Below are 18,980 nucleotides of genomic sequence, written 5' to 3'. Positions count from 1 at the left end.
AGTGTTTGTCGCCCTTGATTGAGAAAATTATGGAGCACATCGCCTGGATAAACTCACTTTAAAAGTATTTTTACAGAGATGATGAATAAATACATTGGTTATATTTTTTTCATCTTTTACTTAATTTAACTGAAATAAACAAGTAAAATTCTCTGCAAGTCAATAAGGGAAACAATAACTCCTTGGTTGAGCTCTCAACTCCGATGCGAAATGTAGATATGGCCCTAGATGTGCTACTTTGTGGTGAACATCCACGAAATGTTAAACTAAAGATTTAATTTCTGCTTGCGTTGCGTTACTTTCGCTTTCTGTTAGTTTTAAGACTTATCATTAGTACAATGTGGTCCGGAAGTGGGCGTACCCCTAATTGGTGTTTTCTGACGGTTTTGGTCCGTAATTGGCGGTCCGGTTTTGGACCATACCGTTAATTGGCGCCTCAAATGGAAGAAAATGGTATCAAAGACACTGTTGTGATACAGCAAGATGGAGCACCAGCGCACTTCGCGATTCACGTGCGCAGTTACCTGAATCAGTCGTTTCCTGGCCGCTGGATTGGAAGAGGTTGTGCATCTTCTCAGCTCCCTTTGCCTGGCCTCCAAGAAGTTCCGATCTGACGACACCAGACAATGCTCTCTGGGGTTTCATAAAGCAACAAGTAAGAAACACTCGATATCACACAACGCATTAATTAAAAGCGGCTGTGGAACACACCTTCACCCTCGTGACTCCGGAGTATCTCCACAAAACATCTGCGAGAACTTGACGCAGAATTCAGCTATGTTACGACATGGATGGTAATCATACCGATATTTATGACTCTTAAGACTTCAAGGTAACTGTGTACATACATTCTACCATCACGTTCACCTCTGGTGCATGGGGTGGGGTTCAAACCCTTCTCCCGCCAAGTGAACTTTGTGGTGGACAAACACCGTGTGCTTGGGTATCCTTGGGGTTCTCCCGTTTTCTCCTACTTTCTTCATTCCACCATTTCATTCATTTCTCATCTTCACCGTCTCCTTTAGCCTAGCCGACATAAACGTGAGACTTAAAACTCAACATTTTACCATAACTAACACTATACTGTTGAAAAATTAAAGGGGGGTAACCCCACTTCCGGACCACCCTATAGAGTTATATTTACAATCATTCGAAAGCTTAATCAGATCTCGAGAATAATTGCCGTATTTGCTGACATGTAAGACACACTCCATTTATTATGTTTGAGAAAAAATGTTTCTCTACATATTATTATTATTATTATTATTATTATTATTATTATTATTATCATTATCATTATTATTATTATTATTATTATTATTATTATTATTATTATTATTATTATTATTATTATTATTATTATTATTATTTCTTTTTAAATATAAAATGACATTTTTTAACAAGTAATACTTGTGGAGCTACCAATGCTTAACTAAATGTAGAATCTCACGCTCATCTGGGAATGTCTATAGCGTATGCTCTTCAGAGAAACGCATACATACTGTGAAGTAGTAAATAGAGCTATTGTATGCAAACTGCATTTACTGAGTCACTAAAATGTACGTAATTGGAATGCTTTTGCAATCGTAAGAAAACAAGGAAAACAGCAAACAATATAGAAACGGAGAGTCTATTAAAATTAAAATAACCCAATTTTATGTATCGGCGTCGTATGAGACGTACTCCATTTTTGGACTCAAATAGAAAACAGTGCGCCTTATACTCTGCCAAATACGGTAGTTTCTATTAAATGAAAGAATTGGTAACATTGTCAGTTTGCACGTAAAAGAAAGGTGTACTTTGAGGAATAAAAATCTACTAAATTTATACAGAAGCTTATTTAAGAATTTGTCTCCGTTGGACGGAGTTAGGAATAAGTAGTAGTGGTTCTACCACATAACATGAAGGTTCATTCTTCAATTCCTAATATCAGTCTGTGATTGTGACAGTATTTCTATTGTTCTCGACACTTTTACTGTTACATTCATCATGTCATTGCTGTTACGTACACATAACTTGTTTTAGCCTTCGTTCATAGTCGTTTGTCAAATCTAGAAATGCACTTTTGAAACAAGAGAAAACCCTTTACCTAAGCATTATATTTCTAGTAAATTTCGCAATAACAAAGAAAATTATTATTTATTTCATTCTTTATGTTTATTTTTGAACTTAGTTAAGCGTTTCTTTTTTTAAACGGTGCAATCCACGTAGTTGCTCCTTTCCGTATTCATTCCACGTACTCTTCTACGACCTGGTTTATAATGCTTCATGCAAATGAGTTTGTAACATGCTTGGCGGAGTAATGGTAAAGTAAAATTAAATACAGATTCAGCATTGTAAGAAAAAAGGGTTTTATTTATTTATTTACTTAAAATTAATTTTATACAGTAATTGAATAAGCTTTATAGTAAATATTAAATTGATGTGTTGATAATTAAAAAGAAATATATATTCTCACTGTTCTTGCCGTCACCAATAAGCTTTTGAATATGAACAGAGAAATTTTAAGTCAAATTTATTTATTTATTCCAGATTGGAAAGAGTACGCTGGTTTTTGTTTCAAATACCAGATAAAGAAGAGAACATGGAAGGAAGCGGAACGTATATGTATAGATAAATTTTCTTCTCATCTGAGCTTTATCATGTCAGAGGAACATAACTCATGGTTGTACGAGCTCGCACAAAGGAAACCAACATGGATTGGTAAGACTTGACTTTGCATGATAATGCGTTCTAGTTTACTGCTGTTGTTGTTGTTTTATAGTTGTATTCCTTTGGTATTTCATCTTTAGTTTTCTGTTTTAAATGAAATAACACATTGGTGCAATATGCTTTCTGTTCAGATTTAAAACAGTAAACAAACCATTCTGAATGAGGTTCGATGGTATATATATATTTTTTCAGTTACAAACTGTGAGTAATAAGATATTTTACTTGATTAACACTTCAGATGAGATTCGAAACCTGGTGACTCGGCGGTAAAACTCTTGATCATATAGCTTCACAAGTTAAACTCTTGTCAATAAGTGGATGTAGTGGCGTTAATTCTGCGAAGTTACCCTCAGTTTCCTTCACTGTATTTGCACCAGTAATTTTACCTTCATTCATCTTATTTATCATTCTAAACTACATACGAGCGGGATAATTGCTTATCTGTGAAGAGTTTACTTTAGAGAGTCCATCATTGCATTATATTTATAGCGTAAACAATGGACGGTTTAAGTTTTAAGTCATGTAGCATGTTCTGTCAGTTGTGATGGTGACGACCGCGTTATGGCTACTTACTCGGTAGATCACATTGAGAATCACTACAAATAAATGTTTGCGCAGTGAATATTATGTTCGTTGAAAGTAATTTTAAATTGAAACACACTTCTATAACTTGTTGAGGTGGTTAATGTTTTGTGTTGAACTACAACCATTACAATGAGGTATATTACCTTACATCAGCACTATATTCAAGAAGTGGGTAAAAAGAAGTGTAACAATTCTTACCTGGCTTTATTGGCAAAGTAAATATCAGTTACGTGGTACAGTATAATCGATCGCCCGTGTCTGTTATCTTTCATACATGTGGAAGATTTCGTATACATCAACACGTGCTCTTTGTTATTGTATTACAGGAACTGCTGTATGGCACCAATTATAACATCTACTGAGTCGCAATGTTTCCAGCAAAGTGGTTCTTTAAACTTGACGAAGATATCTTAGTTCCACGGACTCATATCTGGAAAATACGATGGATCTTCGAAGAACTCATATCGCCAGTTTCTTTTAATACCTGAAATTGTCATGTAAGGCATTAGATGTCAGCAAATGCCTTGCTCCCTCCTAAGTGAGGGACGGTTATGGTGCAAGAAATTCCAGTATTAAGCTGCATCGACTATCTGACTATAACGTACAGAAAGTGCAGGATTACCCCATGGATCTTGTATGCCACAATGATCGTTACCTTTATAACACCGCTTTAAGTAGCACGCACTGTCTTTCGACGAGGAGGTCCACAATACTTCCATTTATTGGATTGCCGCTTGAAGCGTGATTCATAAGGGCGACCCTAGGTTTCATTTATAGTGACGAGCCATTCAAGGAAGTTGTCACTTTCCCTCTCATAGCAGTACAGCAAATTTTTCGGCATTGGTTAGTGTTACCATTTTGAAACCTGGAGTTCGGGCAATTTCAAGGAACCTAAGGGGGAAAAGGAGCTAGAAAAGGTTGTCAGTTTGGGGTTATTTTGAATGGCATACTTGCCTTTCGAAACATCTTTATCTATTTTGCCATCGCGCCAATTCGATATGGCAGCTCTTCATCACCACATACTTCAAGCAGTTCCTGAAAACTTTCCGACCATATGACACTTCAATGTTGATCCACTCGTGTTATTCCTTTTATAAAAACAACTCGTTACGGCTCTTAAACTTTCGTTATGATACTTGAAATTTCTTCCTCTATTTCGTTGAACTGCAATATTTGACTGAATAAGACAACCATTCTCACTCACCACACTTGTTCATCTAACCTTCAGTTATCACTTAGCAAATACCTGAGGATTTCCGGCTCATACGTCTCACAAAGCACCAGTATTCTGCTACGTTTTATCCAGCCTATGTACAATGCAGTGCAGCTTATTGGTCTTGTACTGTGCTTGATAAATACTTTGTAATCTTGAAAACAAAAGTATATTACGGAAAATCTTCAACACAAGACATAATAAGTCAAACTTTCCTTGATCACAAATTACGGCTGGCTCAAATTGTTGGTCTTTGTATTCAGTCATCTACAAAATGCGTAACGAAAAAAACGCATATTTTGAAATGCAAAATGTAAGCAAAATACATATGTAGCTCAAATACGAAAGAGGATCCGAGGAATTAAAAATTCTATCAAACGGTTTTCGTATTCGCTGGCAGCTTTATCAATGACTTCTATTCGCTGCTAAAGTGGAAACATATGGATAGGTTCCTGCCTTTCTGTGAAATTTCTGAGAGAAAAAAGTAAATGAAGTCTTCATTACTCAAACTGTGATGAATTTAAATATCTTTTTATATACGTATTATTCATTATGTATCTTATTGCAATTATTAGCAATTGTGTATAATTATGTACATAATTTTCAACCACAAAATACTCAATCTTTTTGTTAGTGAAGATCTTTGTGCCCAAATGCAGAGATTTTAGAGAAGAAAATATAAAGAAAGGAAAGAAATTGTAAATTATAGAGCTCGTTACAAACGGATATATACTATTAAATATAAGTGTTGTTTTGCTGACAGCTTCGGAAGGAGTTAGCCAATATATATTCATTTTTCATTGCTACAGAAGAACTACATTTCTTTGCATACTATTAAAAACTGTATTCGAATGGAATGTGAATTTGCTCGGAAATTATTGACTGAAGAACTTATGGAGTGCGTATACGTAATTTTGTTGGTAATATGTGATAGATTTGTAAGCAAGAAATGAGCAGAGTCTGTATTTATTTTGGTAATTCAAACTGGATCGAAGATTCTTTTACATATATTTTCGTAATATGTAGAGCCCTTTTAATTTTTTTAATGTAACAAATACCACATATGTACTAAATCATCAGCATTATATCCAATGAAAACAATAGGGTTTAAACTTGTAAATTTTCTCCTTTCGTAACCAATTAAAGCCCTCCCAAATTATTCAGCAGTTATAAGTACTTTTATTTCCTTCTATGACGCACGTTCTTTTCATCCTTCAATCGAAGTTCTTCTTTTCAGTGTAATGATCACGTGGGCACGATACAAATATGACATCATTCATTTTGGATCAAGTCATTTTTTAATTTCCTTTGGTTTATGGACAGGTTGGGAAGAGAAACTGTCAAGCTCACGATAAAATCATGCAAGTGTGTGCTTCACAAGCAGGTTGTAGTGAAGATGATAAATTCCTTTCTTGAAAAGTAGTTCCTAAGTAGCAAACGATAGACGAGAATATGAAGTATTGGAATTCTTCAGTTTCGCAAGACGAAACGAAGAAGTTTTTTATATTAGATTTTCATAATTACCGATTGAACATAGAGAAAGCACTCAAAGATGTAAAATGACTCTTCACGTGGACATGGAAGTGATTATATGCTCATGAATGGAGACTTCAAGAAACCAAAATTTAGAATACAAAAGAGGAAACTAAAGGTATGGAACTTTCATGACCCAGCAGTAAGAAGCCAGTTTAGATAATAGAAAATTTCCGACATATCAAAATATGAAGTTAAATACGTAGGGAAAAAATAGGAAACATTTAAGGGAACACTGATAAAGACGACATGTAGAAAGATATCCTATAGAAGACAAGAAAAAGAAAGTGACTGGTGAAATAGTAAGGTACGTCAAACAATGCGAGAAAAGGTCTGAAAAGAGTTAATAGCTTAGAAATATATGTGCTAATATTGAAGATAGATACATAGCAATAGAAAGGAATTTAATAAAATAATAAAAGAAGTAAAGACTGGTTAGAATTCAGTATTAATCAGGAAAGAGGTACTGAAGGTAAGAAAATGTGATATGGGATAATAAAGGACACAAGAAAGAACAAAGACCAAATATTGTTAATTAGAGGCAATAACGGCAAAGTGATTATACAACTAGAAAGTACAAAGAAGGAAGGAAGAAATATTTTGAGAAATTGTTAAAGACAGATCCATAGAAGAATAGAAGAGAATAAATATCAGCACAAACAACTATACATGTTAATCTGAAAGAAGTAGAGGGCATAATCCCTGGAGAGATGGAACAGCAATAGAAATCATAATAATGGTAAATCCAGTCATTGTACAGAAGCTCTACATGATGGTTCAATATCGGGGAACAAAAATATACCAAAAATTGGACAAGAGAAGAAATGGTACCAATCCTCAAGAAAGAATATAAAAAGTTCAACACCTACAGCTGAATAACATTAACGAGCCAATATTCCCAAAATTTTGAAAGAATTTTATAACAACGAGTCCAAAATAAAATTGAAATAGATCAACAATAGATCTCACATTTACACTGAAACAGTTAATTGTAAACTGCTGGAACGGTAAATAGTTATAGCATTCGTGATCTACAAAAAGTATTTGACAAGTTATCTAGGGCACGTGCATGTAAAGAACTTCAGCAGATTGGAACAGAATTGATTGGGTTGGTTTGTAACGTCCACTTCAGCATCGAGGCTTTGAAACCCCATTGGGAATCAGATCAGACCGGGTCTCACACGTTAAAAGCTTATATTGTAATCATATAACCAGAATGGAGTTTTGGAATGAAATTAAAAATATGGAATGAAGCAATTCAGTGTGCTGTGTCTGATACCTGAATTGGGTCTCAATTGCTACTCTTGAAATGAGTTCACTGTATTATTTAACGCCATTATGGAATTAGTATGTAGAAGAGTAAAGAAGGGAGGGTCAGAAAAATGTTTATATTCTCAGATTAGTTGATGATTTAGGGAGAAACTGAAGAAGTACAAAGGCAATGGATTCTTAGAATGAATGTACTGTAAAAGATATGGCTTTCGTGTAAACCAAAAGTGAGGCTCCAATCATTTCAAGAAACGGACACCACTAAGACCAACAAATAAGATTATTAAGAAAATCATTGAAAATTGTGGAAACTTCCAAGTGTCTGGGTTCAGAACTGACGATAGACTGCTGAAGAGAGATGAAATTACTAGATAGTTACAACAAGGAAGAAGATTTTACCAACGCATGGAAAATCTTATGCTAAATCGGGATATCCCGAAGAATGCTACTACAAAATCATACATCATACCCATAATAACGGTACGGAAACATGGATCATAATAAAATAAGAGTGGAGTAGAGTTCAGGTAGCGCGAATGAGGTTTCTAAGAAGCGTTCTTGTAAAGATCCAATAAAAAATAAAATAATCTGAAATAATCAACCGAGAGAGTGTCCGAGAAAGAATAGGGAAATCTTGATCGCATTAGTATGAACATGTAGAAAGAATGAAAGAACTTTTAAAGTAAGTGGAGGGAACTCTTACACATCCGGAACCAATAAGATGCTAGAATTAGGAATTATTATTATTATTATTATTATTATTATTATTATTATTATTATTATTATTATTATTATTATTATTATTATTATTATTATTATGCTAGAAAGTAATGTATATACACCATAGAAAATGTTTGGGTGGGGTTCACATGCCACTAATGTTCACGTTAGCTGATATACATAGTATTTATACAGGGTGTTTCAAAATAACACCGACAATGTTTGGGAGGTGATTCCTGACACCAAAATAAGACGAAAAGTATAGACCAGCCTGGGTGCACAAATGCTTTCTTTCGGAGTTATAGGCTGCCGAAAACATGAATTGGCTCCATAGCTCCAAAACTATGGGACCTACCACAGTCGGGTCAAGACTTTTCTTAGGAACTAATATGTGCTCTATCCAAAAATACATGTTTCAGAATCCTAAGGTAGTCACGTAACGATTTTTGTACAGCCAGTTTGATTACTGGCACATAATCTGAAGTACTCACTAACTACCTCTATAAAAGTTATTGCGGAATTACTGCAGGATTCTGAAGCATGTATTTTTGGATACAGTACATATTAGTTCCTTAGTAAAGTATTGACCCGACTACGGTAGGCCCCATAGTATTGGAGCTATGGACCTTTAAAGTTCATTTTTTCACGTTTTCGGCAGCCTATGACTCCCAAAGGAAGCATTTGTGCACCCAGGTTGGTCTTTACTTTTTGTCTTATCTTGGTATCAGGAATCACCTCCTAAATGTTGTCGGTGTTGTTTTTAAACACCCTGTATAATACATGTATTAACTTGTTTATGTAGTGTAAAGTATTTATCAGACAGGTAAGTCAGGTTAAAATATTTCGGTTATACACAATACCAGTTCAATTAAGTTTGTTGGATATCTACATATTAACTTATTCATGTAGTGCTAAATATAGATAAATGCAATTGTATAAAGTATTTCTTTGTTTTGTAGGTTTTACAACTGAAAATATAGAGGATAAATGGTATTTTGTTGGAAATACTAGCTTTAACTTCACTTTCTGGGAAGAGAAGTATCCAAAGAAAAAGACTAAACAATTGTGCGCTGCTATGGAAGAAGGATTTTGGGTTAACAGGTTAGATATTGACAAAAATTTAGTAATATTTTATTATAAGCAAATATAGGATTAATAATTAGGTAAACTAAGCATTTACTGTGTTCTGCTATAATTTTCTTAAATACTGTAAGCAGGCTTTGAGAAAAAACAGTTTTTTTTTTTTTAAAGCCCAACCCACCTGGCCCCATATGGCTTTTTTCGGGTTTAATTGGGTTTTAGGGAAATATTTCAATGCCTTTGGAGTAAAAGTGTTAAAATATTATTTATATTTCAAGATTATAATGGTCACAACTTGCAAGAATTTTCTATTCCCCGCTGTTTTTAAAAATATGGCCTCCATTTTGAAATTTTACCTTGGATCGCCGAGAAATCTATACAGCAAATTTAGAATGTCTTATGCTTCTACCATCAAAATTTCAACTTCAAAGTTTGAAAACTGCACCCTGTAGTATGGATAACTGCTATTTTGAAAAATCCGCCATTTTGAAATTTTACACTGGATCGCCTCCAAAATGTATACAGGTAATTTAGAGTGTCTCGTGCTTCTACTCTGAAATTTTCAACTTAAAAGACCGAAAATTGCACTTGGTAGCGTGGATACCCACTATTTTGAAAAAAATGGCCGCCAGTTTGAAATTTTACGTTGGTATGCCGCCAAAATCTATACAGGTAATTTAGAGTGTCTCGTGCTTACACCCAGAAAATTTAAACTTAAAAGACCGAAAGAGGCCCTGTAGTAGGCCTATGTGTGGTACAGGTAGACGAATGTAGATCGAATCATCCCAGAAGCCTCATTGACATTCGCCAAATACGAACACCACATACATTAATTTAAAACAAAGATATAATTCATGTTTTATAAAATAAATGTTTGAAAATGTCTTACACGTCATAAATATTTTCCAATATAAATGGTTTTATTGTTGAAGTTCACTTCCGATACTTTGTGCCTTCAATTACGGGAATTTCCCGAGCACTTGTTGCAAGATGGTTCTTTCCAGAAAATTAATTTAAAACAATTAACAAAGATATAATTCATAGTTTATAAAGTAAGTGTTTCAAAAAGTCTTAAATGACTCAAATGAGTCAAAAAAGGCTCAGCGGGAGTGTACTGCCATGAGAGGAGCGACGTGGATAGGAGTACAAAGAGAAATTTCATAACAAATATGATAAGAAGAATAGAAATGATGGAGGACGAAGAGGAAGGAAGGAAGGAGAGCATACAGAAATTCTACAGACAGTTAGAGAAGAACGGTTACAGCAAGAAAGAGTTAGAGAAGGAAGAAGAACGCAGGAAGAGGAAGAGAGGGAGAAAGAAGAATGAAGAGGATGAGAGTGGAAAATGGCATGGCATAGAAAGTATGGGAGAAGAAACGGAGAAACTGAAGAATTTATTGAAGAAAGGAGGGGTCAGAACTTATAGAAAGAGTGGAGAAACTTTATTAAGATCAATAAAGAAGAAGAATAGAAAAGGAACTAAAAAGATTAATGAAGAGGAAGAAGGGGTCATTTACAGGGTATGGTGTGAGGACTGCGATATGTCATATATAGGAGAGACAGGAAAGAGAATGAAAGAAAGGATAAAACAACATGAAGATGATGTTAGGAAGAAAAAAGATACCAATGCCATATACAAACATGTTAAGGAGACGAATCACGCAATTAATTGGGATAAGACGGAAGTATTGGAGATGGAGAAAAGAATTATAATAAGGAAGTGGAAAGAAGCGGATTGGATAAAGAAGGTAGAAAGAGATAAACTGATGAACTGGACAGGGGGCTTACCAATTAATGAATCATGGCAAGGAAGTTTGAATAACATAGGGGAAAAAAAAAATAAATAAATAAATAAAAATAAAAAAAAATAATAAAAGGCCCTTATAAGAACCAAAAATAAAGGAAGTGATTAATTGGAAAGTGAACACGAACACTTATAGGATGGGCTGAAGGCCTCGGTAAATAAGAAAAATAAATAAATAAATAAAAATAAAAAAGTACAACAATGACTCTATATATGACTGTTAAAAGAATTTAAAAAATTTTTATAACAATGAATATATATATGACGGTTAAAGAATTTAAACTCTGTTATAACAACATTTATATATATGTCTGTATTTTCATTAATTTCGATCGTGTCTGAAGAAGGATATGCTAGATATCCGAAACAGTAACAAATTATAATTTAAAATAAAGTAAAGTTTTAAGCTTTGGTCAGTGTCTCTTTTGTTAAAACAATTAATCCAAAGCCATGAATAGTCTTACTATCTTAAATGAAATTACATATCTTCCAGTGTAAAATAAATAGTTTTATTGTTGAAGTATTCACTTCCGATGCTTTGTGTGTTCAATTTCGGGAATTTCCCGAGCACTTCTTTCACGTTTTTTTTTTTCTTTCTTCGAAAATACAGCTTTCTTTACTGTACACCGAAGCTTCAACTAGTACGGAAGTTTGAATTCCGCAGTTGAAACAGTAAGCGTTACGTAGTCTTGGGAACTCCGAACATTAAGTTTCTTAAATTTGGCAAGAAATTTTACGCTATTGCTGATGTTGATTCTACAGAATGCTTATTTGAAGAGTAGTAACAAATAACAGAACTAAACTGTTGTTGTTGGAAAATCAAATTTTACTGATTTTCCTGATTTTACTGATTGTTGGAAAATCAAAGAATACTTGTGTTACCATCAAAGGTAATAAAAAATAATACTAATAGTTTTACTGATGCACTACATATTTATTGGTAGTACCGGCACCTATGGCCTTAAATCCTCAAACGTATGACGGATAACGTCCTTCGGTGTCGCCGATCACATTATTCACGCAAAGTATTTTCTAAAATATAAAATTGCATATTTTACTTCAAATAGACTATAAGAATAATCCATTCATGCAATTATTTGTTCTATAATTATCTCAAGCTAGGTAAGGTTTTTTTTTTTTTTTTTTTTTTTTTTTCATTCATTTAGTGCATTCAGAACTTTATAAAGGTCTTATGTTAAATGTCATTGTATACCTTAACGCGAAAGCATCTAATTCGCCCAACGAAAGTCCAAAATTTGACAAAAATCACTTTCAATGTGATCCTCTTAGTTATACAGTCCGCAACAAAAAACCTGCAACGTGAGCATGTAAGTTTATTGTGAAACGACGAAGTCTTTTGCTCCAAAATAAGTGTGCAGGGAAGGACACCGAGGTTTCTCCTGCATGATCGTGCCACTTAGACGTTATGTTGATTCCCTGGGCTGTTAGGCGTAGTATCACAATAAACTTACATGCTCATGTTGCAGGATTTTTGCTGCGAAGTGTACCAATAACATACTAAGAAAAAGCTCAAAAGCCCAGGTGAGTTTTAGATGGGTCCAACCCGAAAAAAAAAAAGGTGAGTTTTTTCGGGCTGGGCCCACTTGGGCAAATCCTGACTGTTAGGAGATTCGCCTGCTATCATTGGTAAGGTGGGTGGAGTCCTTTGCTAAAAATCATCTCACATCACAGAATGAAATGTCGTCTTGTACTTTTGTATGTACAGATTTGATGAAGAATGAGGCAACAAATCTTAATAAACATAATTATTGTTCTTTAAAATCTCTTGAAGTGGAATACAGTTTCCTGTGGAAATTTAAAAATGAAGACGACTCTTCTTTGAAATTCACAAAGTGAAACAACTTTCTCATACATACACACGTATTACAGTAAAGGGCCTATCAGGTTTGCCATAAGGACCAGACTGTCACGTGATTAGATAAAAGTCACGTTTCGTACTAAATCGAGTCTGGAGATTCCAAATCCAGATGTAAGATATTTTAAGCACGTAACGTCCGCGTGGGGCGCCCTGGGTAATTCGCAGAAGGTGCATATACACTTTGTCATTGTTATTGAATTTATTCAAACAACTTGACCTTTGACAATGTTCTGTCCATATTTACCTTACGTGCTACACCTCATTTTTGAGCTCTTCATTATGTCTTTGCAATAAGCTTTCAATTAGCCATCTCCATATTATTGTTTTTTGAGATATGTGGACGACTTCATTTTTTTTTTTTTTTTTCATTGATTTTCCATTGACTTTAAAGTTCATGTTTTGTGATTTTTGACTACGTTCCATCCATTTTAGGTCAATTTGCTTTTGGGATATAGAACCTGCATAGTCTCTTCTACATTTGAGCTGAATTTCAGCCATCTTCCCCAAAGTCTGTTCGTATCAATGGGATATTCCCTTTCACTGTAATAGAATTCATAAATCAAGTAATAACAACTGAAGACCACATGGACTATTAATATGATGAAGCATATGAATACTTACTTCTTATAAGCTATATACATCAAAAAACTGTTTTAACAATCAAAAGTAGCAGTAATTTAATTCGTTGTCAAAGCTAATTTTTGTAGTTTTTGTAGTTATAGTTTACAACATTGAGTTGGAAACCTATAACATCGAGTTGGAATTGACTGGGTTAGGGAATCACAAGGCAGAAAGTTATGTATGGAATGGCTGAGGAAAAAAGGTGCAAAATTTCTTTATCCAGCTCGCAAATTCTTTTGTACAAAAGCGAATTTTAGATATAATAGTGACAATTTCCTATACTTTTTATAACGTAAGAAATTTGGAAATAATAATATTTCATATACTTGAATTTCGTTGTAAACGAGAGTGAAGTGAACTGTAGTTTTGCAAAAGCTATAATGAAATTAAAGCAAATTATAGTTTTCTTCTGCCGTTTGAAGAGTAAATAAATCAAGAATGAAAAGATACACCTGAACTCTGCACTATAATAATTAAAATGTTTTTGACTACTGAAATTAAAGGTTGACACGTAGCTTATTACTAGGTGTGCATTAATTGCAAATTTGAAGCAAAGCAATTTACCTTTATTGATTATTCATAGAATTATTGTAGTACATCAATTATTTTCGTGAACGAACATGGCATGCAAATAGTTGAATTTGGCATATCAGCGAAAAACAATGGTTTTGAAAACCTGTGTTCGCAGAACAAAACGAAAAAGGCTTCGCCCCATTTCTAATGCTGAAAATTCTATTTTCCATTGTTTACAATGATAATTCACATGCCAAAAACTTTCCAAGGTTAAGTCTATGGGTATCCCGTCGATCGGTGATTGTTCCTCAATGGTATGTCCGATAGGGACATGTGAGCCCTTATGACACTCAGCACGCGCTCTCAAATGACCGTGTCAAATTTCGTGAAGAATGGTTCAGGCATTTCCAACGAGTATCCGGTTAAACTTATGCCTGAGTCGAGTAAGGAGGAACTTCGTTCCAACTATGTAAAATATACAGAATGGAAAAAGTAAATAGATTGAGCCATCAGTTTTTGTATATAAAAATTGCCCACTACGATTAATGCATGTTACCAATATGTCAGTAGTATAGTTAAAGTACGTAGGGACAGACTTTGTATACAAAATGCAGTGCTTCAAAACCGAATCGATCTTTTTCTACTTTGTACATTTAATCTGATTATGGTTATCGTTCGTAAAGAATGTGGTGGCAGAAACAGTGATTAGTGATCTGAATTTCCTGTTTTGTTCGGAATTCTTTCGTTTCAAAATATTTATTAATGATGTGAAGGTGTAAACATATTATGATGAATGGTCAGGACTAAAAATTGTGTAAGAACCCCTAATTGGAACTTCCTCGTGCTCTGTTTAACAATGTAGAGCCTAGCATTGTCATACAATATGATTACTCCACGTGTAAGCTTCCGAGACTTTTTTGTTCTTAAAGGAGCAGTTCGACTTAGAAATGCATTTTTTATAATTTATTTCCATTTGTAGAGTTGAAAATTCTAAAAGGAATGGTGTTTGTTTGATCGCGATACGTTCAGTCGTTAGCGAGTAACAGAGGAAGAAAGATTTTGTGATGACGTCATAGGTGGGCAAGAAGCGAGAGCATTCTTACATACTACACAGTGCCAAGCATTTCGTTTGTGAGAGGTGCGGTGGCACGTTGTAAGTGCGGTTTCCTTTTCCAGAACTGATTGCAAAGACTTCGCATCTGCATGTAGAAAATGATATCTGATGGTGGGCTGTACAAACATTTTTATAATATTATAAAACGTATCCTATAAAGCATGAGTTCAGCGTTAAAAAAAAAAAAAAAAAAAAGTAAATAGATGGCGGACGAGTTTGCTGCAACACCTAAGTACCTTTTCTTTAATCATTCTTCCGATTCCCAAACATAAGTATGTTCATTTTCACGTTTTGTTGCAATTTTTAACGCTGACCCTATAATTTTGTGCTTCAAGGTATGTACAGAAGCGTAACATATGAGGCAAAAATGAAATAATATCTGTAAAGTTTGCCAGAATACGAAAAACATTTCACCGGATAAATTTCTTTTATTCTCATAGCTGTCCGCGGAACAACTCTCATCACCCGTTTCATCATCATTGTCACATGATACAGAGAAATTAAACGATGGATCAATGTCTTGAGGAACAGTCATCGTCACTGATTCCTTCTACAAGCCGGTATATTTCACTCCCTAATTCACATTGTATAGCTTATTTCTAAAGCAGTATCTTCAGAATCATGAGTGACATCGTCTCTATTACCCTCTAATGCCTCGTCTTGACTACAACCATCAATTGCGTCTTGTACGATATTTGTACGTTGGTAACTGGACATAGATCGGTCCTTGTTCAAGGCTCGGATTTTAAACCTTTCAATAATATACTTGGAACAGCATTCTTTCTCAGTTTGCGTGTAAATAATTCTCCTGGCATTAGCCAGAAGTGGATCTAGACGGTAAAAACTCAGGGGGGGGGGGTTCAGAACCCAGACTATGATATGCATATCATGTTTACTAAAAACTTTCAAAAATATCTAAATAATAGCTTAAATCAATTTTGTCACTCAAAAACTGGGGCCCGAGGCCCCCGGCCCCAGCCTAGATCCGCCACTGGAATTAACTTTTCTTTCAGTAAACTTGACTTCTCGAAGGCAGGCTCTTCAAGATGTTTGGAACAGGAGTGGTTTTATTTCGTCCCATTCCCATTGATTTTCTTGGGCCATAATTTATATCAATCTGGTGATTTCTCACGACTTAGAAACGTAAGAAAAGATACTTTACGTCCTCAGCTTCAATTGCACAAGAATTACAACCGAAAACACAGCAGGTCTTAGGCATTTCTACTTCACTTCACAGTCACAGCACGCGCTGTACTAACACGTGTTTCCTACTTCACACTAGTGTTTCTTTCAGAAAAAAATCCGGGGGGGGGGGGCAAGGGACACTTAGTATTCGGAGAGGCACATTATTTTTATACAGTACTATTATATTTATTACATTATAGACGTATTATTTTGGTCTCCTCCGGGGGAATCTCTCAGAGCTCCAGGAGACAGTGCCACCCTAAAAACATGTCTGGAAAAAACACTGTTTCGCACAACAAACGTAATTACTGCTCTCTCTCTACTCTTTTTTATACTAATGCTATAGGAAAAACAAGTAACAAAAATTTCCCTCAAGAATTCAACACAGAGCAAGACTGCTAACAACCAAAACACAATCTATTAAATCCAATGCACTATTAAAGGTTTATCAGCTGCGTACAAGGGACTGGTTGCTGACTCACATTGAGTTTCTCGCGTATCCCACCCATGACGTCACAATTTACGATTCATCAAAAACAAATGCCTGTAGAAGCTGAACGAGACGGCCTATCAAGATATAAAAAAATATGGGTCTCTTATTTTTTGTTTCTCTTTCTATTGCACCAAACTTGTTTTTAACTCGAACTGCTCCTTTAATTTTGTGACGAAGTTCAACAAATTCGGAACCGTTGTTGGGATTCTGCGCTATTACTCTGATTCATATCTATTCGCCTTTTCTGAAGACGTTTCTTTGGAGAAAAACTATATAACTACGCGTTGAGCAGATTGAGCAATTCCATTATGTAGCTTTCTGGAAAATAAGCTGTTCTTTCAGACATGGCCACGCTGGCATTTCCATTTAAAAGTGTTTGTGACATGCGGTAATGCTGGGGTAGTTACGTGACTTTTATTGCAGCGTAATATGAACGATTGCATGTTTCATTCCACAGCTTGAATAAAATAAGACTATATGTTTAGTGTCCACACTTTTGTAGCGATATATTCGGGTTCCCACGGTGGGATCTCGTGTAATTTGTGTTTCACATTAAGTTGTACGTAGGACTGTATTTCATAGAGACTTAATGCTTCAAAGGTTAAACTCCAAACAAACCTATATAATATTTCCACTCACAGTTGAACTCTCATTACCTGGATTTAACTCGTGGAGTAAAATTTTGATATTTTTAAAATTAAATTAACTTCAGTTTACATTGTACTTAATTAGTCTTACAGTACCTTATATGACGTTACTTGGAAAATGCGTAGTTTAGTGGGACAAATTTTGAAATAAAATGCAGTATTCGATGACATGACTAAAGGAAATTAGAAATATTTAATTTACATGGCGATGAGAGACTCATTATTATTACCATTATCTCTATCATTCAATTTGTTATCTTTTGCTCTCTCAAAAATCTATTATGAGCTTTTGGATTACATCTTATGTCTAAGAGCTAAGATAAAACACAAAGACAATAGTTGCAGTATTTTGTAACCTCACTATACCATTGGGAATTAATATTGTATATTCAAGATGCGATAGAAAGTGTTATTTATTTTCAGTTTTGCCACGAAGATTATTGTCTGTGTTTGAACTCAAGTACCGTTCTTTAAAATTGGGACACTCTATTATGCCTAATATTTAGTGCCTGTTATTTAGTGAGAGATTTTAGATATATAATAAAATGATAAAACATCAATGAGTTAATTTCATGTTTACTGAACAGAATAGAGATGCTAACCTTAAGTCATTCCTTAATAATAAAGCACTTATATATATGTATATTAAATAACTGTTATTGTATAATTCACTTAATTTGTTTGATTAATATTTTGCTTATGTAGTCATTTTTTTTCCTGTTGTTTCAGGTCGTGCAACAAAGTTAAGCATTCCTTCATCTGTGTCAAGTCAAAAGATGTTTAAATCATCTACAAGCTACGATAACTTAGAAGACTGAAACTTTTTGTTACTTTTGTAATTTAACAAGAATATCTTAGACACCAAATATACGAAAGTATTTATACGTATTGTTTTGTTTCAGTTAAAGCAACTTTTTTACATTGATTTCTGCTTGATTAAGTACTACATATAATTGTACAGCCGTATTTTTAACACACACACACACACACACACACACATATATATATATATATAAATCGGACGAGCCGCTTGGGCTGTACACTCTTTATGCGCCCAATGTTAAATGAAAATGCAACGTTGCCGTTTACCTAGACACACAACATAAGTGAATGAAATTCTGTTTTTTACGCTAACGTGTCGATGGCGAGTCCCGATTTCAGACAGTAACTTACGTTGTCGATCCAGGTAAATGGCAACGTTGCATTTTCATTTAACATTGGGTTCATAAAGAATGTACAGCCCAAACGGCTCGTCCAATTTAAAAAAAAATCTTACTTAGATTGAAAACATTGTATTTGAAGACGGTTTTCCCTCTTACATTTTGTTGTAACTCTGATAATAACAGAGTTACCTTATTTCAGGAGACTTTTGAGACACCCTGTGTCATGTGCCAATATATCATTAAACGGGTACGTTGTCACTATTCGTTCCTCGAGATATTGTCACACTGCTACGCATCTGCAGCTACGTTGCAGTAGGGCAAGGCATCGGATCGAAGACACAGATAAGGAGATGTTACAGAAGTGATAGACTTTATGTATAAGAAGAGAGATGTTGAAACAACTGACCGTAATCGATGTTATTATTTTGCATTTGAATTCTTAAAAACAG

This window comes from Thermobia domestica, chromosome 5 (genome assembly GCF_964235325.1).
Source record: "Thermobia domestica chromosome 5, izTheDome1.hap1.1, whole genome shotgun sequence".
In the NCBI taxonomy this organism is placed as follows: domain Eukaryota; kingdom Metazoa; phylum Arthropoda; class Insecta; order Zygentoma; family Lepismatidae; genus Thermobia; species Thermobia domestica.
The sequence above is the reverse complement of the archived record's forward strand: the minus strand, read 5'-3'. Positions refer to the sequence as shown.